Source organism: Strix aluco, chromosome 4 (genome assembly GCF_031877795.1).
Source record: "Strix aluco isolate bStrAlu1 chromosome 4, bStrAlu1.hap1, whole genome shotgun sequence".
In the NCBI taxonomy this organism is placed as follows: domain Eukaryota; kingdom Metazoa; phylum Chordata; class Aves; order Strigiformes; family Strigidae; genus Strix; species Strix aluco.
This window is the reverse complement of record NC_133934.1, coordinates 74,560,238-74,587,843: the sequence shown is the minus strand read 5'-3', so window position 1 is coordinate 74,587,843 and position 27,606 is coordinate 74,560,238. Positions and strand designations below refer to the sequence as shown.

At 37.1% G+C, this 27,606-nt stretch overlaps 1 long non-coding RNA gene across 1 annotated transcript in view; it reads right to left on the bottom strand.

Moving 5' to 3' along the window:
• Window positions 1–27,076, bottom strand: part of LOC141922364 (uncharacterized) — a 257,582-nt gene extending 230,506 nt beyond the window's left edge. Inside the window, exon 1 of the long non-coding RNA XR_012622965.1 lies at window positions 27,046–27,076. This is a non-coding gene — a long non-coding RNA (uncharacterized LOC141922364). The remainder of the gene's footprint in view (window positions 1–27,045) is intronic.
• Window positions 27,077–27,606: the final 530 nt, after the last annotated feature.

Here is a 27,606-nt window from a genome sequence, read left to right as displayed (position 1 = left end):
TATCTATTAAAGACTATAAACTACTAAGACATGCTTGAGAGTGAATGCTATATCCTAAAGGTTATTTATCGCCAGGAGAGGAGAAAGCATGCTGTGTGTTTATGCCAGACCGGCAAATGACGACTGCACAGATTATAAATCTTTAGTTCCAAACATGAAGTACTCAAAGCCGTAGTCCCCAACCACATCAAAACCAAGAACAGTTCACAAAGGGCTAAACTAACGGGGGCCGGACCCAGTAGGAATACATTAATCTGCAGAGCGTGTCTTCAGATAGAATAAAATGAAGAGAAATCAGTAAAGAAAACAAGCCATTTATAATACACTGTGAAAAATCTCTAAAACAATAGCTTTTGGAAGCCTTGCATTTGCAGAAAACCTTCTGGGCCTAAATCCAATACAAACCTGTCAGAAAATATTGATGAAAAACATGCATTTACAATTGTAAATAAAACATGAATATGGAACCTATTCCTAAACTCAATTTTTCCAGAAATGAAATAAGGTTGGTTTGGGGTTTTTTAGACTATGTTTAGTTAGTTGATTTAATTAGACATTGGTTTTGGTAAACAAAATTGCTTCAGAATGAAACCCCCACAACAACCATTGACAAATCAAATGGACATCAAAGACAGTTACTGTGCTTATCTGCTTCACTCATAATAGCTTACTGAAAATACCTGTAAGAGTCTAGTATTATAAAAACCATCTTCCTAGAAGAGAAATATGATCAAAGCAACTGTCAGATGGCATAAGGCCAGCCTTTCATATACTGCACAAGGCATTCTTTCAACTTTGTCTTGAAAGGCCCTCTGATGCTCCATTCCAGATTCTAATCCAACTCTGCAAGTGAAGGTTAATGGAACGCACGCTTAATACACAGGCACATCTTAACATATTCTAACAAAATAAAAATAGATTTTCATTAAGAAGGGTGCTTTTCTTAACATATTAAATAACAGGCCTTCTGCCATCCCCTGACAGCAGTACATGCAAGCAGCTGCTCAACATTATGGATAAGCCTGAAGAAAACCTTCCTGATTAAACTCATTACATCAAATGCCCAACTGACACAAGTTAGTAAACATATTCACTATGAACATGTGCAATAAACTTGCGAGGTCCATTTCTAAGTGGTCAGATGGATTATTTTTTACAGTTATTGATTCTGAGATTAACTTTTTATTTAAATAGATACCAATTCAGTTTCCACAGTATGACTTTCTGAAAGGATTTGCTTAACTTGTGCAGCACCAAGTGTCAAACTAAACAAGTGCAAAGACAATACAGAATACAAGAATGAGAACTTAAAAAACCTATTAGTAGTGTCTTTCTGGCTAATTCATGAAATAACTTGACATTTTGGTGCCAGTAGGAACAGTCAAAAAAAACCCAACAGGCAAAATAAGATGCCAGGATTGCATGAGGAGGCAGAAAAGACTGTAAAAACCTTGTCAGTTCTCAAGCACCTGCACGTCAGCTCAGTCTCCTTGAGGTCTACTGCTTGACAGCAACTCAGGAGCTGGTTAGTTTTCAGCATGAAAAAAATTAAAGGAGGAACAGAAATTAAGGTCTAGTGCATAACAGTTCAGAAATATGCTCTGTGGGCATCACATAGCTGAATCAATAGTAAATCATGTTTACCACTGTCAGCACTAGAGGCAGTACAAGTCATTGGAATAATAGGTAACTGTACAAGTGAGGCTACACACACTTTTAATGAGAAAAAACTCTCCTTTGCCTTGCTAGTGTAGTTCCCTTTATTTAAATACTTCGGGTAAATACAGAGGGGGAAAACTGGGCTAAATACAGAAGTAACACACATGCAATTTTACTTTAGATTACAGTAAGCAACATTTAAACTACCCAAATGGACTGCTCTAGTGCACCTTCTAGAGGGCTATTTTGGTATTAAAAATGAGTAATGGCAATGCGAAAAAAACAGTTAATTCCACATACACTGTCAAGTAAAAACAGTACTTTATAAACCTTTCTTCATGTAAATTTGGAGAACTGAAATGCAAGAAACCTCCAGCTTCTAACTATCTCAATATCTAACTTCCCATTCTCACATACAAGTACCTGAGAGACTCCACAACTTGAACTCAGAGTCCAGGTTGACCCCTGAGAACACATCAAACTGAATGTGCCGAGGGCTGATCTTGTGATCAAAATCAACATGAACGAAATTTATGCATCCATCAGGACATATAAATTTCCGACTCAAACAAATCTGAAAGTATATGCTTCTTAGGATTACAGGACAGGAAGGGACCGCCAAATTTCAGTCCAAATTTCCGTTCCCAGCCGTAACAAGCACTGCATAATTTAATGCTTTTCACAAGGCAAACTCCTTCCTAAGAGTGCTTATGATTTGCTTTGATTGAAAAACCATTGCTGAACCTCACTGCTCTAACAATTAGAAACCTTCTTTTAATTCCCAGCTTGAATTTATTCATAGCCAGCTTACACCCATTAGTTCTTGTGCCAATATTATCCTTTAGTTTAAATAGCTCTTCTCCATCCCTGGTGTTTACCTCCCTCATGAATTTAATTTCATTCAATTACATTTCTTAGGACTAATTGTTTTAAAATGAGAGGACACACTTTATAAAACCATCAATGGCACATTCTATAAGGAGAAAAATTAACTTCTCTAGCAATTAAATATTCACAGAAGTTGAAAAGTGCACAGTAAGGCAGTTATAAGCCCATGGAAAACTTGTACTACTCCGGGATGTAAGGGAGAAACAATTCCAAAATGAAGATATTAAAGGCTGTAAGACAAGAAGCTTTAGAAGCATACTGGAATGAAAAAAGAGTTCTTATGAAAAAAATATGTTTATTCTTCAGCACTCTTGCAGAAGGACTTTCACTCAGTTTAAAAATCCTTTTAATGCTCATTTCCCTTGCCACTCTGCAAAATTAGGGAAAAAAAAAAAACAAACAACACACACACAACAAAATTTGCAGAGCAGTAAAATAAAATACTCAGGGGGCATGGAAAAAAAGTGCGCTATTTTGTATGGTTTTTAGAAGTTAAGGAGGCTTTTTAACTTCTACTGGGACAGCTTTTAGTGTCACTTTGGTTCCTCTTGATAGTTCCTATAAGGTCAAGCCGAAGTGCTTCTTGATCAACTCACGATCATGGCAAAAACAAATCATCTTTTTATAGAAGAACTGGTTTGGGTATTAGTTATATAGACTCTTGTTTAGTGATTCCTCTGATGTGCTACCTTATGGAAGGAAACAAGCATTTATGTCATTATATCAGAATCACACACTGCTTAATTTTGGGACATTCTATGTTAGTAAACCCAAACCTTTCAGGTAATTTGTCATATATTGTTTTAGCTTAGTTGATCTAAAAATAAAAGGCAGTTTTCTTTGTATTCTTAGTTTCCATTCTGGTCCTACAAAGGCAGTGCAAGAATAGCAGCAATGTAAATTCAAACACAGTTTTCACACTAATAATCTGAAGAAATCAAATACTTGCTGTTAGTTTGAAGCCATCAGTTTATACTTGTTAAAAGGCAGAAAACTCGAGATATTAGCCAAATGAATTACAGAGAAAAGCCAGAGTTCCACTTAACTATACTCACCAACAGAAATACCTACTCATGTATGGAGTACACAGAGCAATGGACAACCAAGAAGTTGCCCTACCATTCCTGTAAACGTCCAGCTTTCTCCTAAACTTTCTTCCTGTTTAGTGAAGTAAAGCAATCTCCCTCGTGCATCTGAAGTGTAAGCTCCTTCACTAACTATGAGGTTTTGCATTAAAGAAGCCTTCCAGACCACCTCTCTAACTCACTGAAATCTTTAGAGCAAGTCAGTGTTTTTATATTTCTCTAAATCCAGTTCTTCAGAGTTATTCAGACTATACTAATAGTATACAAAAATTCAGCAAGTCTGAAAAATCAGTTAGCAATCTAGAAGTCTAAAAAAAAATATTCAAAACTTGGACTGTGTTTTGATTTTCATATCTCATCAAAAAGCATATACTAGCAAATGTTTCACACAACACTAGAACTGCGCCTATATCACTGGTATCACTGATGCAGATAACCAGGTAACAAATGTGATGATATTGCTTCCAGAAAATCACTGACACATCAAAATGCTGTCATATATCACTATGATAAAGGACTTCTTCACTCAAACCAAAATATACAGTGCAGTATCAATCTACTTCTAAATATTAGAGTGATAAAAACCTCCATTCACTGCATGATGAAGTGCTGGTTGATGATTTTTATTTTGTTAATTTTGTAGCATAATTTCAATAACCACTGCTAGGAAAAAAAAAAAAAAAAGAAATTCCCTTTTCTGTTAGAACATGAAACTTTAGTGGCTCACAATTTCCAATGAATATTCTAAATGGTTCTCAGTTCTACAACATACAGAAAAAACATGATGTTTTTGCAAAGAAATAATAAAATAATTAGTAATTCCATATAGACAGTGTATAGTGTGCAAAACATTAAAAAAATCTTCCAAGACAGTTACAAGTTACTACTACTTCATAAGGACTACAAAATCGAAATCATTCAACTTTTCGCCTATGCTGAAAGGATTATGAAAATATGCTTTACAAAATCATTATGAAAAGAATAACTTCTCTCTGTATTACTGCAGAAATCCGAACATGCAGATCAGATCCATATAGGATCCAGGTTCAAACTCATTCAGCTGAAGTTTATGAGCATGATTTTGCCCATATTTTAACATACTTTCACATTAAAAGAAAACTTCTATGTGCAATAGTAATAACAGAAACCATGGCACACAAAGAAACAACTGTCCTTTCTTGATTTTGGCCATAATCATTCTTTTAGCCAGTCACTGATACTTGTTTTTCTTAATAAAGCAAACAAAACTCTGCTGCCTTGCCTTGTATTTTAATACATCATTGTAAAGACACTCCTGACCATTTTAAGCTAAGTAGCTACCAACACTGCTTTCACGTATCTCTCTAATCCTTCCGTAAATTACATGTAATATAGCATAAAGCAGCTGCACCCAGTCATTTCATGTGCTAGGTGACCAACAATGAACACCAAAAGTCTTGGTCACAGGAAACAAAAAAACAAAAAAGCAACCACCTGCTGTCTTCTTTTGCTACTTAAAAAGATGTTTACCTACCCTGAAAGAAAAGGCCCTCCTTGTTACTGAAAAAACGATTTGCTCTGCACTACTGTGTTTCTAAAACCTCTGCACACTTTTGTTTTCTTCCCCTTACAGTTAGGGGTGGAGGGAAAGAATAGGGAAAGAAAAGTGAGTAAAACATTGGTAATTTGTTTAGCTAGTGATGCAGGCTGTTCTCCGATCAAATTTTGTTTCCCAAAGGAAGGTATCAGTTTTAAATTACACAGCAAGCAGGCAAGAGAAAGGAAGCAAACAATCAAAACCTTCCCAGGAGGGGTAAGAATAAGGCGAGAACTCCAGAGATCCTATTTAATAAATAAACACCTTCATTTCTGTAAGTTAATTTCGCCACAGGAAATAAGTTTAGTTTTAATTATATTGCCTTATGTCATGTTTTATAAAAGGTACATGAGGCTCATTGACTTTCTCTTATTAAAGCCTTTACATGCTGCAGAGATGTTGCATGTAGATTAAGTCTCAGTAGAGCCCTAGCAGACTGCACAGTGATGTAAGATGCAATATTTTTATTGTTATCCCACACCTGTGACAACTGCTGAGATTAAAAACAAGATGTTGTTGCAGTTGACATTTAAAAAAAAACCAATTAGATATAAAGAAAAATATAAAAGAAACCTATATACACAATGATAGACTATATCATTAATTCAAAGCCTGTGCTCACACAGATGCAGGAGACACAGAGTTTTTCAGAAACCCAGAAGCCTAAGAGGTTATACAGGAATCAAAACAAAATCTTTAAAAAATCATTTCCAAAAAGAGGAAATCCAGAGGAAAATAAATTTTGCTTCCAAAGTTTAGACACACCAAGTGAGCCATATTCCAAGAGCTGCGTAACGTTGGCATAGCCTTCCTTGACCTGGCAACATACTCTATCGTATGGCATCAAGTTAGTGAATACAGCAAACTATGGGAATCTCTGGGAGTTATAGTTTCAGCGCCTCAGAAGGCAAAGCAAACTTTAATATGACTGCCTTTTTTGTATGGTGGGCAAAGCAGAATTATGATACCACTGCAGATGATGTGCATTCACCACCACCACCACTTTTTTTTTTTCCTCCCAGTCTCAGAAGCTTTCTCTTATGACAGCAGTTCCCATCCTGATGAGAACCAACCATTCTGGTTCAGTATCAAATGTTTACAAGCACTGGCAGGTATTTCTAGATGCCTTCTGTGACCAACAGGTAGCTTGTTCTACAGCCTGCTGAGGAAAAAAATTACATTGAAATTGTGAAGATTTCTCTGGACTTCCATAAATTTGCTAAGATTTTTCAATAGCTAGTGCCACACACCCATGGCAACAATTTCTGTAGCTTCCAGAAGAATGAGAACACAACCCTGTGACTAAAACCACACAGCAGACAAGAAGTCTATTTATATGCCAGGCTGGTTTTTACTTAAGCAAAGAGGGCATGAACTACTTTTGCTATCAGCCTAACACCTCTCAGGATTAAACAATTATCTTAGGAAGGGGTAAAACTTACACAGCACTCACAACTTTAAATGAGATGTAAATTCCTGAAACACACTTTTCATACGCTGCTCTTTACATTGCTGTATAGGATTTTCACCTCAGTTCCCATTATCAACATTCACAGTATCTGTGGAACAGGTTAGAAAAATTAAAAAAAGGTTTGCCAAAATCTCTAGCAGCCATTACCCAACACATCTGCTCCTAGTTGCTCATCCATCTCTAATTCCCATGTGCAAAGTTTGCAACTGAAAATTAAATAGATAAATAAAGTATTTCCTCGCCAAACTGCCTCACACTCGTTTTTCAAGCTGTTTGCCCTTTGTACAATTCAGAGCATCAGGGCTTTGATTCAATTTTTAGTAGAAAAACATTTAAAATTCCCTTTAAATACTCTTCCTCATACTCATGAATAGTCAACAAGTAATTCTGGTGCCTGAATGACAACAGGCAAGGCAATGTTTTAAGAGAGCTTGGCATCCTCATAAGATTAGGATGAGCCAATATATAATTACCAACAATATATACTCAAAACTTCAAAGGAAGCCTTCTTTTATTAGTAGCAGATGGAAGAAATAAAGAGAGACAAACATTCACTACAGCCATTCTCTCACTCTGATGTCAAAGAAGAAATTCCAGGACACATTTTTGGAACTCAGAATGCTACACTATTGTCACACCTTTGAAATTTTCAAAACCCTATGCTCCTTACACTAAACCTATCTTTTTTTTTTTTTTTTACCACTATCTTTTATGATCCACAGTGGTGCCCTGAAGAAGTGCAGTCAACCTAAAAAAAAAAAAAAAAAAACAAAAAAACACACACAAACAGGAAGAGAGTTCAAGCTGTCAAAATGCAGTGAATTTTGAATCCACAATTGAGAACTTACTAATATGACAGCATGTTGGAATGCTGTAACATTAATCCAGTTCAACTCATTTAAAGAATTCAGAGGTTTTCAAGGAGCACAGACAACAGGCCAGCTGCAGGTTATACAGGTGGCCTACTCCAAGTTTCATCAACCAATAAAAGAGTTCCTTTTCTCAACCTTTCCAGTCATTATTCTGTTACTATATTCCTCTTAATTCAGCCAGCAGTAGTCAATAACTCTTTCCAATCCTATCATATATACATCTCCACTGAATTACAAGGCCTCAACAACAAAAAAATAAACAAACAAAAGACCACACACAAAACCAAAAAACCCACAACACACACACCCCTCCAGGAGTAGTCTTTGAGTAAGACATACTTGCATATATTCACTATAAAACAGTTAGACAATAACATGCCTGAGGGATTCTACTATTTTACCAGAACAGATTACTTGGAGAGAAAAAATACTGTTACTAGAGAACTGTGTATTAACTAGAAGTTAGTCACCATCTATACTCGTCCTGAGAACTAATTTTCAGGTTGCAAAACTGTGATGAATTCTTTTCTTTACACACTTTACAACATCTGCCCATAAATGATTTGGTATGTTTTTCTCCTATACTTTAAAAACTTGATTGCTAAAGATTATATGAACAGATACCCAGCTAAAAATGTTCACAGAAATTCTGCACAGCTTGAGGCAGGAGACTGCATATAAATAACTACAAAACAGTTTTCTGTTTGAGGAATAAGTTGTAAGGGAAGGTTTGCAAGGGACAATATTTTATTGTACCAGTCCAGGATCACCAGGTATAAAGAAATATGGAAGAGGTCTAAAGCTGAAGCTGGCTTTTTATCTTCCCTGCTTATTGCTGTTGAGGCAGGTAAATAACATATAATTAAGATTCAAGTTCCATATGTCTATGTATCCTTACAAACAAGTTTGTACAGTCTTATTATGCTTCATTCATCTTCACATATGCATAAAGACAAATTCTTTACACGCGTTTTTTTTATCCGCCCCGATATTTGTACAAATCGATGAGATGCCCCCTGAGCCTTCTCTTCTCCAGGCTAAAGAATCCCAGCTCTCTCAGCCTCTCCTCATAGGAGATGCTCCAGTCCCTTAATCATCATAGCGGCCCTTTGCTACTACTACTCTCCAGTAACTCCATCTCTCTCGTACAGGGAGGTCCAAAACTGGGCACAGTATTCCAGGTGTGGCCTTACCAGTGCCGAATAGAGCAGAGGGATCACCTCCCTCAACCTGCTGGAAACACTTCTCCTGAGGCAGCCAAGGATCCTGTTAGCCTCCTTTGCCTCGAGGGAACACTGCTGGCTTACGTTCAGTTTGCTGTCCACCAGGACTCCTCTCTAGATTTGCAGTCACATAGGCAGATGGGTGCATCTGTTCCCCACAGCAGTCGCCTGTTACTATCACTCACTGCTTCCTCCTGACAGTCTTCATGGCTCAGGGTCAGTTGGTCCAGATGCTTTGCTTGAAAGCATACCCAGCTCCTCCTCCTCAGCTTTGAGGGTAGTAAACCTGTCCCATAGTTGCAAACCTTCATGTAGAGCTGGAGTCACCAGCTTCCACCCTTAACCTTCCCTAGAGCTTGCACTTGCTGTTCTAAGGACAGACTCTGCAGATGTCACTGCAGTTGGGCTCTAGGACTTGTGAAGTTGTTGCATCTCAGAGAAGATCCTGTCTCTGTCTCCCTCATCCTCTCTGATGCTACACAGCCTGCTGACTTCCTCCTTTAACTCCTTGGCCTGACAACACAGCTCTCCAAAACCAGCACACCACCTGCGGGACAGAGAACCATCTCTCCTGGCCTCAGGCAGAAGCCCCAGCACCCCCCGCAGCCTGGGATGTGGGGGGCTGCATCAATTATCTGAAGCTGCGTCTGGGTCAAAGCCCCTGCCCCGACAGCTGCTCCAACAGCTGCTGAGCAACGTGCCCTGTGGTGCATCATCACCATGACTGAGAACCTTTAGGCTGGTCTGACCACAGATTCTGCATGAACTGCTGCATCTGCTGGCTGCACTCTGGGAGCTGTGCTCTACACCTGGCTTTTCTACAGGCCTCTCCTTAGCACTTGCTGAAAGGGTGCCTGACCCTCCATAATCAAGGGGCAGCTGCAACAAAGGCTGCTGCCACTCTTAGGTCAAGGGCAGCTGACTGAGCTTGTCAGAAGCAGCTAGAGCTTCCTCGGGACACCCCTGTGGCTTCCCTTACCTTGTGCCCCTGTGCTTGCCTGGCAGCAGCAGGTACCAATCTAGCTCTAATGCAAAAATTACAGAAACTTCATTGGCCATTTACTCTACTGCTTGTCTACTTGAAAAAAAAAAAAAAAATTAGGTTTTGACAGTGCAGTTTAAGAGTATTATCTTCTGCGTCATAAAGAGAATCACCCCTTTGTAAAATGCTTTTCTTCCTTTAAAGAGTGTGCTTTCACACCACAGGGTATGATTTTAGAAGTGATTATTATTACAAAAAACAAAACCACTGGAAACTGTGGTGTAAAAGTAGCGTACAACTCTGCAAAAACAAGCAGAAGCTGAAAAAGTAGTAGGTGTTTCCTAAATAGTAAGACTTAATTATCTCCCCAAGACAGAGGAAAAACTATCACTGAGGTTACCAGATCTGACACTTACTTACAAAACTGCAAACAGATTTGGTTAAACAATGCTCACTACTTACAATAGTGACAGGCCTAGCTCACTTCTAGAGATACCCATATGCTAATTTTTAGGCCATATTCAAATCAATTTTGAGTTTGAACACATCAGTATTCTTTATGTTCAATTAGCACCACCCTCCTGTCACTTGATCTGTGAATTATAAAATCAAGCAGTTTTCACCAGCATTATCAATCCTCCCAAGAGAATATAAACTAGCCAAATGTAAGTAGTACTACTATAATGTGAAACCCATGTAAATTAAAACAAGTGGGTTTGTTACTCAAAAAGGAAAAACAAAAGTACTTGGGACTTCCTTTGCCTTCCTTCAGTGCTTGGTAGAATTACAAAGCAAAGTAAAACAAGTGGCTAGCAAAATAATGGTACTCCATAGTCTTCGTAGCAAACAACACTAGAATCCACTCTAGCAGCAGGAAATTAAACAGTTTTTTGTCAAACCAGAATACTGTGCACTGGTTAGCAGACATTTGGAAAGATACTAAAAATTCATTCTTACTGTCCATAGAATTTGCTATTGAAGGCTTCAAAGATAGTCATGGAAACCTAGCTGGATGAATAAGAATGTATGTAACCCAAAACGCCAGCAGGCCTGGGACAGAGCAGCTGAGCTTGGACTTGGTGCTGAGAGTAAGGCAATGTTTATATATGCTTTTAATATTCAAATTAATTTCCACAGAGACACAACTTGGCTTTCTCTAAGGTAAACAGTACGAAATCCATCTTATTTCCATTTATATTTCCATTTCACATGTATGTTGCAAAGAGACACTGCACCATGCCTCATGTCTTTAATCACTCCCCCATTCCACTATAGTTCAACAATGCATACAAGTGTATTGTTCTTACTGTTGTTGTTAGAGACATGGTCTAGAGGAGACAGCTGGCAAACTGAACTCTATTTCTACTTCAGCAGCTGAGGCACTCGATAACTTTGGACATCTTCTAAACTTTCTTTTCTAACAGAATACTTCCAGACATTACAGAACATTTCCAGGCATATTATCAGGATCAGCCAATAGCTGTGTGCTGTAACTAACATGACTAACACGTGACAAGCACTCCAGATTCAGCTAACATACGTACAAAGCAGGCTTAATTTACATATTATTCACATTTCTTCCTAATGTAGACTGGGAAATAAGGCACTTCAGTCAGACAAATGTAAAAACAGTAGGCAACTAGAATTATGTGGCTTTCCTATCCATGGCTTTAACGACTTCCTCATACACAGCACAACGGATCATGCCTTTTCCACTTATACCACTGTATTAATGCATGTAGCCCAAAGCAACAAATGAATAATAACTTTAAATTACAGCATTTTTAGGATATTAAATTAGGTTTTTATCACGTTAAATGTATAAAGTATGAAAATGGTATAGCACAAGACTTCTGCCAACAGAGCAAAATTTTCAGATTATATTAGCATTTAGTATTTCCATTTTCAAATAACAGCTGTAAGCACAAGGAGAATGTTCACATTTCTAAGCTCTTAAATGCCATAATAATCATGCTAGTAATAGTAGAATTTAGATTTTAGATTTAGTAAAAATAAAGGGGTGGAGAAGCAAAGCTCCATGGAAAGTAAAAACCTCTCAACAGTTTGTCACTGCAGGAAAATACAGCTTCCAGAACTCAGTTGTGTCTTAAAAGCACTGCAGACAACTGATTTCACATTATCCCCTCTGTAAGCACGGTTAGGCACTGGCAGCCAAGGCAACACAATTCCTGTCTTCCTATCCTCTCATACTCCATACAAGTCCTTTCATCATGCCAGTGTAATTATCCATTGAGAGAGACAGACATCCAGCTGAAAAACAGACCAGCCAAAAAAAAAAAAAAAAAAAAGGAAAAAAAGGATAAGTAATTTTCAAGCAAATCAGCTCTCCATATCAGCCTACATGAAGACATGAGCTTCCGCTACTGAAACTGCTTTTCCTATAAGAGAGACAGCTATTGCTATTACAGAAGTAAAACTTATCCTGAAATTAAAAATGTAAATGGAATAGAGTTGGTCACGTTCTCAGGGCTAAATTCTAAATCAAGACTCCTACTTGCAACAAGTAAGAAAGTAGCCTGCATATAAAGAAGTAATATGCCTATATAAAATACAACATACATGAAAGAGGATTTATTATTTTAGTTTTGCACACTTCTAGCATACTACTGTACATTTTAAAAAATATTATTCTGTTCTTAAAATGAGTTTTGTTAGTATCAGACTATCCAATGGGGTCTAATTTTACTTTGCATGAAAAAGAGGCAATATGCAAGATGGGTCAAGTCTCAGATGTAGTCTTCTCATGCAGACTAGCCAAACATTCCCTAAAAAAAAATTTTAAAACATGTTGCCTTTATATTCTATAAGCTAGCTCTTAGAAACATTTTTGGACAGATTATAGTAGTACTCTGTCCACCTATCACTGAGAGCTACTATTTGTTAAGAGGATCATAATTTTCATTGGGTCACAAGGTCTTGCACATCACTATTATATAGTATTTTGTAGCTGCCAGATCTGAGGAAATTTTCATTTCTGTGAGAAATCCTGGTGATTGCCAGTACACAAAAGCTGTAGGTCTGCTATCTATTTAGTTGTATCTGTCTGGTATCACAGGTCATAAAGTGTTTTCTCACATTTTGAAAGGTACTGTGTGACTTGGTTTTTCATAAAGCCTCCTGCGCTACTGATGTCAATGACTTACATCCCGTTCCCTGCCTTAGTTCCTTCCTTTGTTGTTTTACAATTTATACATTTCAAGAGGAACAGTCCATGCAAAAACACAATATTCAGCAAGTATCTCTTACTGTACAGCATTACAGTCAGCATTAGCTGATGTCTTACCCCTCATACAGTGCTAACATAGTGGGTGAGAAGAAGAGTACACAACAAGGAGAATGTACATACTAGCAGTCAGCTATATAGTATATTAGCTAGGCATGTGCATTCTCCCCTATACCTCTACGCTTCAGCTCTGTGAATTAAGAACTAGTACTAGATGGAGATATTCAAGATCATGACAGGGGCCTGACTCTCTGTTGTCTTACACGTAACATGTTCATCATCAACATACATGTGCCTAAAACGGGTACCAGAAATGCTTTTGCACAGTGTGAGTTTGCAGACAAATAACCTCTGGACCAACTACCCACATTAAGCCATGTGCACACCCATACACACATGATAAACCAAAAATCTAAAATATTAACATCTCTGTGACAACAGAAGATGACATGCCACTGGTAAAGACACAAGCGTGATTATCTTTCTCAAAATTATTTTTATCATCCTCTCAAATGCCATGAGTAACTCGAAAATTCTTCCCAATCCTAAACAAACAGCTACAAGGCAAGAACAACAGTGCCAAATATTCAGTAGGTCTGAAAGAATGAAAATAATGACAGAAGCAGTTGCATATCATCACTGTGTGCAACTATGTTATTTTACTAGTTTGTAAAAGCAAAAATCTACAGATGCATCATTAAATTATGTTTCCTTTGGAACCATGCACAATGTTGGCAAGGAATAAATGATAAATTTAAAGTAATTTAATTACAGCAATATTAATTTCAACATAGTTTCCAGCATCTACATTGCTAAGAAGCATCTGAACGTCTCAGGTATCAGCAGCCAAATAGTTATCAATATTAATCACTTCTTTATCACTGTTTTCCAATGACTTGTACATCCCACTAGTCAAGGTCTGAGAGAAACGAAGGCCATGTTTTTCTAAAATTTATGATTGCTTATTTAGCCAACTTGTGTTCCAAATGGAAATCTACAGTATGATTCTTCTGCCTGATGCTACAAAATGAGACAGTGGAATAGTCAGTAGGGATTAAAGAAGTTTGTCCTAGGTCAACTAATGGCTTAATGCATAACAGCAGGAAATTTGCCTCTCCTGGGATTTTGTCTCCTATGTTTGAAATGGAAAATATTTACTCAATCCATTGAACTGCTCTTTGAAGCAGAGTTTAAACACCTCACAGTCCCATCCAACCTAATAGAGGGGCTGATCTCCTGAGTTGTAGCACATCTTTCACCAAATACCACCCATTTCAACTTGCAAAACATCACATTGATGTGCAACAACCAGGGAACCAATCCACACAGCTCACTTAAAGCAATTCTGTGTTGTAGGAACAGTAGCTTTTTGTATGACTTGGGAGAAAAAGAAAAAGAAAAAGAAAAAGAAAAAGAAAAAGAAAAAGAAAAAGAAAAAGAAAAAGAAAAAGAAAAAGAAAAAGAAAAAGAAAAAGAAAAAGAAAAAGAAAAAGAAAAAGAAAAAGAAAAAGAAAAAGAAAAAGAAAAAGAAAAAGAAAAAGAAAAAGAAAAAGGTTACATCAGCCTGAAAGAAAAATAAGTATATTGTTCATTCACACAAAAAAGAACAAAAAAACCCACACACACATCCACACCCCCTCCCCATCAATAGAAAATAGGTCAGTAAGAAATCGTCTAATCAATTTTGGTATTTGATTCCTTTAGAAAATACTTTCATACCTATTGATGAGAATCAAAATTAGTGCTTTAATAAGGTGCTTGAAGAATAGCAGACATCAAATCTGCTGTTCTCATGACTGCATCACTGAATGTTGTTTTCAATGCAGCATAGGAAGAATGATGTGTAAACTCTGAAAAACTGCTCACAAAGATATGCAGGTGTTGTTTTCATGCAAATCACATTATGCATGGCACAAAAACAGAAGATCGTTGTAAATGTTTGAGAACATTTAACCAAATTGTTCCTGAATCACTAAATGATAATTACTTCCAGAGATGATAGACCTCTTAAAAGAGCACTATCACCCCAAACCATCAGTAGTTGTACAGAGGCTGAAATGTAATGGCAAGGTTCCGCATTAAGGTGAATCTATTTTTGCATTTCTTGCAATGTAAAGCTAATAAATGAATGCTGTGAATTTGGGGGCAGCGAGAGATGCCATGTTATCTGATAGATTAGCATGTGAAGTAAATGAAACTGTCACACAGAAATGACTGCTAACAGAATCAAATTTAGATTTAAAATGAGCCCTGGAAATATCTCTTAGAAAAGCTTCACCAACGAAGAATTCACTGACTTCTCAGAGGGCAGGAGGTCATGTATTACACCAAATCAATCAGCTGTGCCCCTCCACTGAAATACAAGAAATGAAGAGCTAAAAGTGACTGAAATAAAAAGAAGTTCTTAAAAGAAAGAGTGAGACTCTCTAACTAGGGTCATGGGTCACACCATTTAAAGATAGCAGAAGCACTATTCCAATGAGTGCAAGACGAGGTCCAGAGTGATCCATTTCTTTCAGAAGATCAGAGCACTCTTGTATGCTGAAGAAACCAGACGTAATGCCCTTGTTTCAGATCACATTAAGAAAAGTTCTTATAACTCTAGCAAACCACGACTAAACCCAGAAATAGCTGCAAATAGAATGTAACAACTAGTCCTCCCCATTTACCAGAAATGACATAGTCATTTGTTTTATAGAAAAGGTTACTATATTTTGAGCTATATATAGGTAAGAAATAACCCTGCAAGATTCTAAAATCTGAGCTTGATAGAAGACTATCCCAAACTTCTGATTAGAAGGGGTAATGAATATAATATAACAACAAACAACTACCATTATATACCAGGTTACTACACATACCACCGAAATGCCTGCTTTATCAACTCTGTCGCATCTGAGAGACATGGAGTTTGCTATAAGGCTACAGCCTATTTGGGATCAATCTCTAGCAAGAGAAATGGAGAAAGTGGCCTCTGAACATTGGTGGTCACTGCAGTCCATCTGCTCTTTGAAACAGCTAGGTACACACCCTTCGCCTGAAAGAGGCAAAAGTAGGCTCCTCACACTGGAATGCACTGGAACCGGTTAACGATTCATTATAAAAGCTATGTGTACACATGCACACACCTACACACATACGACAGTTTATCCTGAGAGAATTTCTTCCCTGCACAGCAAAAACATTTCAGTAAAACTCTCCAAAATCCCTTACACTAAGTTCTTCTACTTGTGAAAAGCTACTCCTTTAAGTGTTCCCCTCCTCAGCTACGCCCAGAGCAAACCATATGTAATTTCAACAAATTTATTTTTCTAAATTCATCCATTCTACATCTTTTTCCTCTCAAAAAAACACTGGCAGAGACTTTCAGAACTGTTTTGAGCATAAAATGCTGGACTGTTGTAGAATTAAAGGGAAAAAAAAAAAAACCAAGCATGCAATTATATGGCTAAACTAATACTTGTTCAAAATTAATTAAACAACAAAAGGTTTTAATGTGTCAGTGAAGTCCAACAGAAACCCAGCTGAAGTACTCCTGCATCTTGATGATCAGCCAGAACCCACAGGATTCCAGCACAAGGCAAACTTCAGTGCTACTACACAACCACCATAGAAGACTATTCTGAATGTGCGCTGGTTGGTATTGTAAAAACATAAAGCTGCTTTGAATGAGCATCCCAGAACTCCTCCTGTGGCACGCCATTGCCAGCTGCAGTCATTCTGCTCCATATCATCTTTAATTTGTTGGATATAGAAGAAGAAAGTAGGGTGCAGTGGGAAAAGCAGCAGAAATGGTAGGCACACATTACCCAACAGGAGTAATAGCCTTTACATCGTTACAGCAACCTAGTCTAGGTTGTACAAGCCTCCCAAATTGCCTCCCTGCAGTTCTAGATACTTAGGTGGCAGAATAACAATCTTCTCTTTTCTGGCATTCAAGGATATTTGGCCTCTGATTTTTCTTCCAATATTAAAGGCAAAATAGGAAGACCTAGCTTAACTGAGAGCGTATACAAACAGAGGAAGTGCTGTTCTCATGATAGTTTTAAGTATACTTTAGCCAATGTTAAATGATTTTCCAGCATTTTAAAGCATGACAAAGTTAAATTGTATTTTTCAAATGTCAAAAAATCAAAAGCAGAATTACAAAGAAGCTGAAAATCTCCACATGTATGCAGAAGTCACCACTGTTTAAGTCAGAATTATCTACCACTGCACTTTTTCCTTGAATCAAATAAAACCTTGTACAATTCCAATGAGGCCTGAGCAGAAAGCATACAACAGTTACTAATATTTATAAACATGTCTTCCCTAGAGACAACTTAGTCAATTACTATGAAATAACCAAGATACCCAAATGATCCAATTTAAATGATTTAAATACTAAATTTAAATTGGCAAGCTCTGCATTCAACAGAAAATATAACAGCAAATGAATATAGCAAGTTGTGTGCTATTAATGGACTATTTGTCTATTATTTATCTATTGGTTCTAAATATCATTGTTCAATCAGCTACTCAAAACTCATACTGAAATTTTTATGAGAGCCCGCCACCATTAGGGAAATAGAGAAGAAAACAGGTAATAGCCCCCTAGGGTCCAATACATTTTTGACAATGGAATTTAAAACATATGCCAAAAATTAATGAGGCAGAAATGGAAACAGATTGGGTAAAGTTTGAAATAGCTTAAAGTGAAAGATATTTATTATAAACTGTTTTTGTAGTTTGCTGAAATAAAAAGTCAAGAAAACAAACACTGAGGTAACAGTATAGTTGTGATAAACTTGGTTCAGAAACAACTGAGGAAGTGTATAAGCACCACAATTAAGAGGCCTGACAAGAACACTGGTGGAGTTGTATATTTTAATTTAATATTCTTCAAAGGATAGTCTGAAAAAAAGCAGGTGTACTCACTTTAAAAATTGTAATTTCTTTAGTTTCATCCCCAGTGCGTTTCATTTATCTGAGCTACTAGTAATTCAATCAAAAAAAGGTAATTTTGACAAAGCATTTTAAAGACTGAACTTCCATCAGCTTCATGACATAAAATTAACTCAAGCTCAGAAAATAACAGCATCTTACAAAGATGAGTGTGAAAAATGATGTCCACATTACTGGCAATCTTTCTTTTTCTCCATAGGACCTGTTCACTATTAGCAGATTGCCCTGTGAATACAAAAGGTGTCTATGGGTATTTGACAGAGTATCCAAAGAAATAAAGTATTCTTGAGGTTTCACTAAGAGACAGACAAGTCATATCTTATGGATGTTGGACAGTGTGTTTATGAGATAAACAGGACAAGTGACATTCCTTACAGGTGGTATTCATTGCCTGTTTCCATTCTCTTCTATTTCCTGATAAACATACATCAGTGTCTTACAGACTATCACGTAAGTGTTCTGCTTAGAGGGCATAATAGAAAGATTATAACTAAAAAAAAAAAAGCTAAATGTAATTTTTCAAAATTAGCTTGACTAGACTTTATGAGCAGAAAGAATACCACTGCTAAAGGGTCACTCACCCCTTCCAGCAATTATAGACATGGTTACTTCAAAGTCTAAGAGTGCAATGATATCCCTGGAAAAAGGTCAGAAAAGAAATCCAATTTAATTTTTTTTTATGTTGACATACGTCAAAGTAGAACTATTCTTTATGGACACAGTTTAACACAGTATCCTTAGAAAAGCAGGATTTGAACAGTTTCTGAATAGAAATAGACTTGAATATGTAAACGTGTTTTCTTGGATACAGCTGAACCTCCCAAATGTTCCCCATGGGGCTCTTCAACTTTTTGCAGTTTTGAAAATTCCATAATCCTAAAATTCTTTGCAAAATTTTCCCGCAGGATTGCAATAGGGATGATCAATCTCTTAATTTGGTAGGCTATCCAGGAACCTAACAAGGAATCTGGATATACCAACCACGTGCCCACAAAAGCCCAGGGCAACTTCAACACAGGAAACCACAGCACAGGTAAGTCCCTGTGAAGAACACAGAATTTCATGAGACCTTCATGCCAACACTATTCTTTCTGAATAGTAAAGTATAATGGATAAATTACAAAGTTTATAGTAATCTCACTTGGTTGACTAAGTGTCAAATGCTCTTCGGACAGAGTCAAAGAGCAAAGTTCCTAAAATTCAACTGCTTGGCCAACAGCACCAGACCATAAACATACAGCTGATATTATGACTAATGTCTCTCCAATTGCACCTACTTTCCATTAAGCCATTTAATAGGATTTAAGAGTTAACTCAGCAAATAGATTTTCCTCCCTAACTAAACAAAAGTATTACTTGAATATTAACTCTTCATTCAATTATTTAGCATAAAATGACAGAACCTCTTCCAATACAAAGAATCTTGCTGGTAATCAAGTCATATAATCACTGAAGAGCCTCACAACTGCTAGTGCAGAAAATTCCAGTTTACACAGAACAGTTTCCCAGGGGAGGAACACTAAATCCAAACTTTTGAATGAGACTGTATTTTGAAAACTGTACATTTCAATACCTGTCCTAACTAAACATCTGATACAAATTTTTAACAAGTGCCAGGAAAAGTGAGAGTTTCCAGAAGAAATTAAGTAATTTTAAAACCCCCAAATATGTTACTGTTTGAAAAATAAACATGTAATTAGTGGGAAAGTAGCATTCCAAGTTTTCTTTACTTCTTCTAGGAGAAAGGGCTTTATGAAGGGCTACATTTTGGGGGGAAAAGGCCAAAACGACTGGCCAGAAACAGATTAAGGTAGTTGGAGCCTTTACAGAGGAAGTTACAGTCTATCAAGTTAGAATTAAATGCGAGTAGAAAATTTAAATATACTATTAAAATTGGCTATGTTTACTTTAAAAAACAACCACAAAACAACACATAATCCAACATTTTTCAAAATCAGTAAGTATGTGCTTTGTGTTTTTTTCCTGGAGACGCAAATGCAAATAAGAAAAAAAACCCAAACAAACCAACCAAAAGAAAAGCCAGACTTCTGGCTTATATGAGTGTTTCAGTCTAAAAAGATACTTGAATCATTATACAAGCTCACTCAATTCATGCATTTCGTTTTTTAATTTTTATGACTAAAGTTATTTTACAAGGTCTTATCCTGTACCTTTTCAGCACTTTTAGTAGGTACACCAATGGAGTATCTACCTATTCTGTTAGCTAAATAAAATGTCTTTCCTGATGTGGATACATCAACTCTTTAAAACATTGACAATGTTAAATGTTAAATTTGCACAATTAGAGATATACAATTTATAGCACTTTTGAAGTACTTCCTGTTTTGTAGTAGTAACTATTATTTAAGTCAATAGTATTATTTATCTAGCCTTCTTTCTGCTTCTCATAGGCTACAATCATTAAATTCTGTTCAGATCACAACGTTTTCCATAAGGGTATGTGGAGGACAGGGTCTTATACCATTAATGTGTAGCATAAATGGCATTTCTTCAGTACTGTCAGCATGAGTCATATGTAAAATTAAGATTATCAGAACCAAATGTCAATCTAGAAGTCTTAATTATTTTTTAACCTATTAAGAGTATATTTTGTTACTTGATGTAATAAACAGTAACTTCGCTGCCAAAGGCCAGTCTTCAAGACTTCCACTGTTACTGGACAACACTCTTTATGTGGTAAATTCCTCTGAAAGCTGTTTGAAGACACTGAAACCGATTTCCTGAAAATTCCTCAGAGAGGTAGCATTTAGCACTCAGATATACTGGGGAAGCTGCCCTATAAAGTCTCTAAATAAATTCAATTATAATTTACCCCAAGAGTTTAATGGGAGAAAATTCTAGATATCACCTGTCTACAAAAACGTCATCATACACAAGAAGCATCCACACAAAGGAATGTGAACACCCTAGACTAAAAAACTATGATAGCCTCAATAAAGCACCAGAAAATCAAATCTACTGTTTACTTTGGGATTTCATTTATAAGCTTCACCAAATCACTGTGGGTTTATACAATTTGTTGTTCTATACTGGAATGAAAATTAGAGTTTTCAAATCCTTACATTAAAAAAAAAAAAAAAAGTACAAGAACCACCCCTGGAAATCCAATGAGTCAGTGGCTAGAACATGGGAACAGAAAATTAGAATGGATGCCTCAAAAAAAAAACCAAACAAAAAAACAACCACCACCAATCCTTTAAATTTAAGTTTCCTTGGTAATTTAGCCTCCAGGCATCATCTGTTCTGAGAAAGGTGGCTATCTATTCTGAGAAAGGTAATTCTGTCTATTCTCTCATTAAAAACTCCATCCCTCATCTCATAAACACTCCCCATGAAAATCAACAAAACTAGTAAGTTTCTATCAAACATAAGATTTCAATGGAATGGTTATTCTTCATCAAGGAAAAGGGAAAGTTCGGAAGCTCTATTCTAACTGCTATATTGACATTTGGTCCATTTTGTCTCTATTTTCCCTCTAAACTGATCACTGTTCCACATAATATAAGTATTTTCTGGAGTCATGCATGTCATCCACTCATTCTTTACAAATGCCCTGCAATTCTGAAATTATTATCAGTAAAATTTTATAACATTCTCACACTACCCCGTATTTTGTTATGCCACCTATTTTGCTCTTTTTTTATTATTATTTAAACTCTTACTTCCTCCTTTGAAGTGCATCAGTTACTATAGAAACAGTTGTATATGCAAACCTGAGTTGAATCCACTAGTACAGAATAAAAAATTATCATTTGATTGAATAGCTTGAAATGCATAATTGGTGGAATAGTGAAATGTAAGAACTCATATGTTGGCTAAAATTCATGTCCTGTCTAGAATCAATATGAGGTGCAAACAGTGAAATGTTGAAGGATGATACTAAAGAAACAAATACCAATGTTTTAAGCATGCTTAATCCCATCTAATATTATCACTGAATTGTGTATTTTATTGAACTGCTCTTCCAGTGAGAGGCTTTAAATGTAAAGATTCATTTCACTGCAAAACTCCAGGTGATTTATCATTCCAGTAATTTGTATTTATTTAAAACTACTGGATCAATTTACTACAATAAATTGTCTTGTGTTGATAAAAAGAAATGCATTGGGTCTAAATTATCAACATTAGGATGTCTAAATTTTCTTTCAGTGCTTTATATAAATTAAAACAAGACCAGGCTGAGATTTTACAATTGATTTTTCACCAGTTTCTTCACAGGTTAATGCATTAGATTTGCTTTTTTATTTTTTTACAGATATGTGTAGATATAAGCAAATGTAACATATGCATATACATACCCACACCCATACACATGAAGGAATTCTCATCTGTTTGTAAATTATCCCTTGTCTTTCAGGATTATAAAAATTCACAATTAATTGGCTTCCATAAGATCCTATAGCTGGTTTAAATAAGAATTGCACTCAGTGGCATCTTAGCTAGTTCTACTTTAACAACTAATACTACAACAATTAGAAACATATACTGAAAAAAAAGATGAATCTTGCTCCAGCCTTCAATACCCATAGGGGTTTTTACAGGTGACAGAAGCCTTTCAAACAGCCAAAATCAGAGCTGACAGCTCACCTTCTACCAAGAACCATGCTAACAAGCCTTTGATGTCATTCCTGTGTGTACTACAGACGCCCACTCTTCCAAAACTGCTGCACCAAACCTCCTGTTCTGGTCTCCTCCACACCAGAATATAAATGACTGACCTCAGCTTTTTGCCAGTACTGTTCTATCATTCAAACATTCAAGCCAAGCTGAAGTTTTTAAATCGTATCTCATTATTTGTTTCACTCAGGAACTACTCGGAGTGAGATTACTAATTACTATTATTTGTGAACTCAAAGAAAAATATCCCAGTGACTTCAAAGAGCTCTGAATCAGGCTCAAAGGGCTTAAATTGGATTTAATTTATTCTTGGACTTTTACTGACCATCTGCACAGTGATGAATTTAACCTATCTTGAAATTACGAATTAAGTAGGCCAAGGATATATTTTTAATGGCTTATTCAATTTGAAAATACAATGAAAAATGGCATCTGTGTTTTGATCAATCATTTAGACACTTTTATGAAATCTTTTCTGGGTCTATATTACACCCTATGTATTTTTTAATTTTTTTTTTAATCAGTCAGTTATTTCTGAAGCAGATGATATTGAGTATTATAAGCTGATTAAAGAATACACATTAATTGTCACACAAGTGACAATGACTTTAAATTTTAAGATTAGACAAACTGATAAAAATAGAAGGGCATAATTCAGGAAACAATTATCCACCTTAGATGAGGGAGTTCTACAGACTTAATTAAAAAACGTACAGAATGCATTACTGTCAATTAGAGCACACCTCGTGCAATTCATTAAAGCCCTCTCCCCTGCGCACAAGTGACAAGCACGCCATTATGCACTGGAGAAATTAGGCAGAACACAAAGGGGTAATGTCAAATTAAAAAGGGACTGACCTGTTCATAGCACTAAATTATATTATTCAAATATTAAGGAATCTGGACAAAAGGGATGAAACTAGAAGAAAAAAAAAGTCCTAAGGAGAGGTCTAATTTGTTTACAGAGCAGTTAGGATGGAGATTTACCATGGTAATTAAGCGATTATTCAATGACAAAAAGAAAAAAAGAAGCAATTACTAAAGAAACCCCACTGACACTTGGCCTAAAAAGATATATACCTTAGTAAGAAAGAAAAAGGTGAAATAAACAGCAACAGAACTTTTTAAGAACTGTTTTACTTAAAATCAAATGAACCAAGTTAGATCTGTCATCACTTCATTTGCCACTATCCTGATCTTCTCCATATTCTTTTCGTACTGGAATAAAGTTATCTCTCAGTTCCCACACACACAAGTACAGGCACCTTTACATAGTTTGGAAGTACCTTCCCCGTTTCTGTATTCCTCTTTGACAATTTAGTTTTATTTATTGGTATTGTTTTGAAATACAAATGGAAAAAAGAATAAAGGTTAATATTCTAGGTCCCATTCATGTAGTGCTAAAGAGCAGTTGTGCCTCCATTAATCTTTCTGAGCGCTCCTTGATTCAGGGACAGAAACTCTACATTTGCCATGGAGTCTTTTTCTCAGCATTTATCTTCTATATACCTTAGCTAAATTCCAAGTAAGCAGCTGATTCCAATAAAAAGTAACTTATCAATACTAAGATGAGATTTTCCCCTCCCTCGAACGTATTTCCAAAGTCACTGTAAAGTTCATCTAGGTAACTTTATACCAGCATCTTCCAAGTCAGCAAACAGTGTGCATGCATCAAGCACAGCACTGAAGTGATGCTTACCATAATAAAACAGAAGTCCCATGTGAAAATCACAACCCAGTGCAGGAAACTCCTGGCCTCAAGCCCTTATGCTTTAAACCTACCTTCCAAGTTATAGATATTACTGTCTATAACAAAATTTAAAAATCAATACTGATTGCTTATAATAATTTGCCTATTTTGACTTAAAGCTTCTAAAGATTATTTTGGCACTTGCCCTTCCTTTTACATTTCACTTTTTTCTCCCAAAACTATTCTACGCTTTTCAGTACCCTACTTGAACAAGTGATAATTGAAAATATTTCCTATTCACAGATTTACACACAATCTGCCTAATTTCAGTTACAAACTCCAATACACAGCTATACGGACAAAGGATGTATGGAAAAGAAAAGAACTTTCTTAACTTTCTTGTTATGAGCAGACACATTAGTTAAATTCTAATTAATGGGTCAGTTTAATTAGGGGATTGAATATGAGTGTCTAACTGCTACGACACCATGAAGGAGCTCACTCTCCTTTTACATATTGCAAAATAGATCAAATGCAAATCAATGGAGTGACACTGATGTGTTATTTAGATAAGCCAAAGGAAAGAGAGATGCCAAAGTTGGTCAGTTCCATTGTATTGCTACTTCAGATTATAGGTCCCCTTCACTATGCCAGAAAGCCTCTGAATAGGTCCTATAGTCAGCAACAACCAACTACAATTTGGAATGGGGGAGGAGAACATATTTCCTTAAAACTTCTCTCAAAACAAAAGCAATTATTTTTAAATACAAAAATGTAACAACTCACCAAGCTATGTGAAACAATATTGGAGTATTGCACATGTCAGCGTTCATGACAGATAATGATAGTCAGAGTCACCAAAACCACTTCTAACACTGCAACATAACCAGGTCAAGTATAAATCCTTGCTACCTATACCACACCAGTTATTTTGACCATACCACAGGTCAGGATTCAGCATACCATACCTCACATCTTCAACACCATAATTTCTGTAGCAAAAGCACCAAAGCCCTGCACATGGATATAACAAGTAACCTAAGTACAGACGACACCTGTAAACTGAGTCTTTAGTTTATCTCACTCACAGATTACACAGGGGAAATGGATCAGTTTGAACCAGAGCAGTGCTCTAAGTCTCCAACTTTACTGATTCCAAGTCAGATATGTGAACAGCATGTTAAAAATCAGTATTTTCCATTGGCCTTTGATCACTAATGAACAGACTGGAATATTTAAAAAAAAAAAAGGGAGGTGGGGGAGGTCACATCACTTTTCTTAGGTGAATATCATGAATGCATACACCTAGGTGTAACCACGTTCTTCCTCTCTGTACTATTTTTGTCTGATAGAGGCACGACTCAAATTTAGCAAGAGCATAGTAAGTCTGCAGCTGGTTCTTACACATCCCAAGAAAAACTGAGGCTAAGCTACTTAATTAGCACAGGTTAAAAGTAAGCACTTAAAAAAAAATGAGTGTTTGAGCACACATTGCTCAAGCAGAGCAAAAACTATATTTATTACTGAATTAAAAGTGTATCAAAAGCAAAAGTATTACTCGTTTTCTCACAGAAGTTTTCCAGCTGTAATATTGTTGTGGCTATCATATTTCAGCATGTCAAAGATCAATAAACAATTCAGAACAAGAGCCATCAGTTCCTTTATCTGCCATAGTCCAGTCATTTAGCATCCTAGGGCCATATGCAGTACTACCAACAAAAGTAGTCTCCTGTAAAACTGTTAACACTCAGGTGAATTCTAATAGGCAGCAATTTATGAACAACTTGAAATACTCATCTCTGGCGAAACCTAACAAAACACAAATGGCTTGATTTTGCTGCCATCTTCGAGGTACAACTGTATCACTAAAAAGCTTCAAATTTAAGTCTGCTAAATCACTGTTTAATCATTTATTCCAAGCAAATTGAAAAAAAAAAAAAAAACAAAACTAATTTCTTTTTTTAGCTAATTACTACAAATGATAAATTATTTTCATTATGTGTAAACTAACGAGAATGATCAGAACCTCCTCAGAGTCTCATTTGTTTGTATTTAATGAAATTTAAATGCATAAGGATTACAAAAAGGATGCTTTTTACAACATTAATTAGGGACACAAAATTCTTACTACACAAATGCTTCCCCACTTCTTGCTAGGTGGGATTAGCTTCTTACTGAAGTCCAAAAACGTGAGAAAACCTTTTTTTCACCTCTTCCAAACAGCAATTCCTCCAAGTAACAAAAACACTGCTCCCAAAAACTTTGAGCACTCTATGGAAAGCCCAAATCCTTTGTTTTATTTACTACATACATAATAGTATTTCATTCTGTGTCAGCATTGAATATTAATTTCCAGGTCTTGATTTGAAGCTCAGTTAGAAAGCCCTTGTAATAAATACTGAGAATTTTATCCACCTTATTCCAAATGTACAACCCTTCTCCACTCTAAATGTCTGCCTCAGTCAACTCGGCAGCAGCCTGTTTTGGGAGAGCTTTTGTGTCACTTCAGGGATTCCAGCACCCCCTTTGCTGTCACTCCACAACACTGGTGTAATTTGGAAAACACACGAGCCGCTGAAGGTGTGGGTTTGCAGTCACCGAAGCCCCCTTTTTCTGTCAGTAAGGAGGAGGTGTGAGTGCTGACGGGTGCCCTCTGCTAAAGATCCGTCAGGTGAAAGCATCACCCTACAATACTGCGAGACCCCCTTCCCGCCAGCTGCTACCTCTGTCGCCCCTCCCTCGCCCCTTGATGATTTAATTCTAATCCACCCACCGTTGTATTTTTCCGACTTGATAGCCTTTTGACGACTTTAAATCCTCCGGGTTTACCTGCCGCCATTACCCCCTTAGCTTCCCAGGCGACACGACGGCTTTGCCCGCCCCGCTCCCCACCGCCCCCAGCGCGGGAAGCGCTGGCGCCCGGCCCGCCCGCAGCCCGGAGCGCGGCAGCGCGGGGCCGGGCGGCCCTTGGGCGGGAAACCGCCCCCCCCCCCGCCGCCGGCCAGCCCAGTCAGGGAAGCAGTGCCGGGGCGGGGCGGGAGGGGGGAAGGTTGCTGCTGTGCCGCACCGCCGGATTTCTCTGCTTTCCGAGCCGGGCAATTTTAATTTGAGGTGGATTCAGACCCATCTTCTGGGAGTTAGAGAGCCTGTGCTCCCGCGGTGCTTGCTGCCATGGCGGCGCTCCCCAGCCCGAGCCCCCCTTTCCCTGTCGGCAGCGCTTTACTGCCCGTCACAGGGGACATCACCACGCAGCGCCAGCTCCTCCGCGCCCAAGAGACAACCCCTTCACCCCCCAAGCTCTCCCTCAAAGCTTTCATACCCATCTTCCTTAGGC